Below are 3,111 nucleotides of genomic sequence, written 5' to 3'. Positions count from 1 at the left end.
TGCTCACGTCTACAGGGACTCATCCCAGACTCCCTCAAAGTGGGACAAGTCACGCCTACACTCAAGAAACCAACAGCTGACTCGACTGACCTAAACAATTATTGCCCTATTACCAATATCCCCACCCTGGCCAAACTGTTGGAAAAATGCGTACAACTCCAACTGACAAAACACATTGACCAGTTTGACCTCCTCAACCCTCATCAATCAGGCTTCTGAGCAGGACACAGTACGGAAACAGCTATGACACACATAATTGATGACGCCCTCCAAATCCTAGATCAAAACGACACCTGTCTCCTCATTAAGGGTGGGCGTAAAATCCGTTTCGCTGGTGAATTTGCGGATTTTCCGCGATTTCGCGATCCGCGAAACTCGCGAAATCGCGGTAAAATCCGCGAATCAGCGGGGACGAATTTTCAGCCAAGCAAGGGTTAGAGCAGCAGGTGCAAAAGTTAAACCTAATTTCTTTGTAACCTTTTACAAAAGGGTTACAAAGAAATTAACTTCAACGTGGGCACCTGCTGCTAATTGCTTCCTGGCGCCTCGTTGCCTACTTGCAACTATTCTCTGACCCTGCTCTGACCCTTGAAGCAGGGTCAGAGAATAGTTACAAGTAGGCAACAAGGCTCTTGTCCAAGGAATTCATCCTCATCAGGAAGCACTTATAGATATAAAAAACAGGAAGAAGGGAGAGGATGGCAAATACACCCATTTTGAGTTGTCAGGAGGGGTTAAACTAAAAGAGACCTTTACAGCACAATTTTCATTTGCATTTTGCTAAAAATAAAAAGCTGTATGTTCTGTAGGGGCAACTCAGGAATCTGGCCCTTCAGAGATCCGGCCTCTCTTTCTTTCTCTCGTTCTCTCTCTCCCTCTCTCTCTCCTTCTCTCTCTTTCTATCTATCCATCTCTCTCTCCCTCTCCTTTCTTGCTCTCTTTCTCTCTACCTCCCTCTCTTTCTTTCTCTCTCTCACATCCTCTCTTTCTCGCTCTCGCTTTCTCTCTCTTTCTCTCTCACTCTCCCTCTTTCTCTCTCTCTTTCTCTTTCTCTCTCTCATCCTCTCTCTCTCTCTCCCTCTCTGTGTGTCTTTCTCTCTTTCTCTCTCTCTTTCCATGTCTCTCTCTCTCTTTCTCTCTCTCCTTTACTTTCTAGCTCTTTCTCTGTCTCTTTCTTTCTCTCTCGTTCTCTTTCTCTCTCCCTCTCTTTCTCGATCCCTCTCTCCTCTTCCCCTCTCTCTCTCCCTTTCTCCCTCTCTTTCTCTCTTTCACTTTCTTGCTCTTTCGCTGTCTCTCTCTTTCTTTCTCTCTCATTCTCTCTCTCCCTGTTTCTTTCTTTCTTTCTTTCTTTCTTTCTTTCTTTCTTTCTTTCTTTCTTTCTTTCTTTCTTTCTTTCTTTCTTTCTTTCTCCCCCCTCTCTCTCTTACTCTCTCTTTCTCTCCCTCTCTTTCCCTTTCTCTCCCTTTCACTTTCACTTTCTTGCTCTTTCTCTGTCTGTCTCTCTCTTTCTTTCTTTCTCTCTCTCTTTCTTTTTTGTTTCTTTCTTTCTTTCGTTCTTTCTTTCTTTCTTTCACTCTCTCTCTCCCTCCCTCTCTCTCTCTCTATCTCTCTCTCTCTTTCTCTCTTTTGAAACATTGCAAAGATCTCGTAGATGACAAAGTACAACCAAGCATTTGCAATGCAATAGGTCTCGCATGAACCAGAGTGTGCTGTGCCCATAAACGACTGCATGGGTAACTTCGCCATGCAAGCGGTTCGCGAAGATGCAAAAAGCCCCGCGAACACGCAAAAAACCACACAAACACGCAAAAAACCCCGCGAACACGCAAAAAAACAAAAATCCGCAAATTCGCACAAATGCGCGAATTTTGTGGATCGCAAATTCGCAAATCCGCAAATTCGCGTTTTGCGAATTCGCAAAATTCGCCCATGCTTACTCCTCATCCTTCTTGATCTCTCCTCAGCATTTGACACCGTCAAACACGAGAACCTACTCGAGCTGTTAAATATCAGAATGGGTCTATCAGGGACTGTACTCAAGTGGTTCACTTCCTTTCTGCATAACCGGTCTCAGAAATTCAAGAGCAACAACTTGATGTCGCCACCTATGCCTGTAACTTTAGGCGTTCCACAGGGATCCTGCCTATCCCCAACGTTGTTCAACCTAGTTATGGAGCCACTCACCACCTTGTTACAAGCATCCAATGTTGACTTTCACATGTACGCTGACAACACCCAACTTTACCTCAAACTACAATCCCCGAAGATATCAAACTTTTGAACACAACGCACAGAAACACCCAATCATGGCTAGCCGAAAATCACCTCAAACTCAATGCTCTGAAAACTGAATTCCTTTTAATCTCACCTCCCGCGAAAATCTCCACCACTCAAACATGGCTTAAACATCTAACTACACTCAATGCCCAACTACCATTGGGGACTCCGCAAAATCCTTAGGCATTACGCTTGACACCAATCTCAATATGCAACAGCATATCAGTAAGGCAACTAAGGGTACGAATTTTCAAATCAATACTCTGAGGAAACTTAAACCCTTCCTTCCAGCTAAAGATTTCCAAACTGCAGTACAAGCCCTAGTCATTCCTCGCATAGACTAGGGAAGCGTTGTTCTCTGCGGACTCCCCCTATTAACAACTGCACCCCTAAGAGCCTCCTTGAACGCTGCAGCGAGACTTATCACCGGATCAAAAAAACGCTTGCATATTTCCCCTGACCTAAAAGCCCTGAACTGGCTGCCATTTGAAGCTAGAATCCATCTGAAAATCGCCTGCATGGCACACATAGCTGTACATCACAACTCACCCAGCTACCTCACACAGAAGCTGACAATATCAGGTGGCTCAAGAGCCACTAGAAGCACAAAAAATCTCCTTCTAAAGCCTCGAAGATTCCGGAAGGAAAAAACTTACAAACGCTCCTTCTCAGGAATGGCACCCAGGATCTGGAATGCACTCCCTCCAGAAACCAGACTTATCTCCTCCACTGTATTTTTCAAGAAAGAAGTAAAAGCTATCCTCATGGCTAAATTCACCTGAACTTTTACTCTAGTTCTACTCTGAGACTCTGCTGCTATTTGTACTACTTGTT

Source organism: Lissotriton vulgaris, chromosome 1_1 (assembly GCF_964263255.1).
Source record: "Lissotriton vulgaris chromosome 1_1, aLisVul1.2, whole genome shotgun sequence".
NCBI classification, from domain to species: Eukaryota; Metazoa; Chordata; class Amphibia; order Caudata; family Salamandridae; genus Lissotriton; species Lissotriton vulgaris.
Note: the sequence above shows the minus strand (reverse complement) of the source record.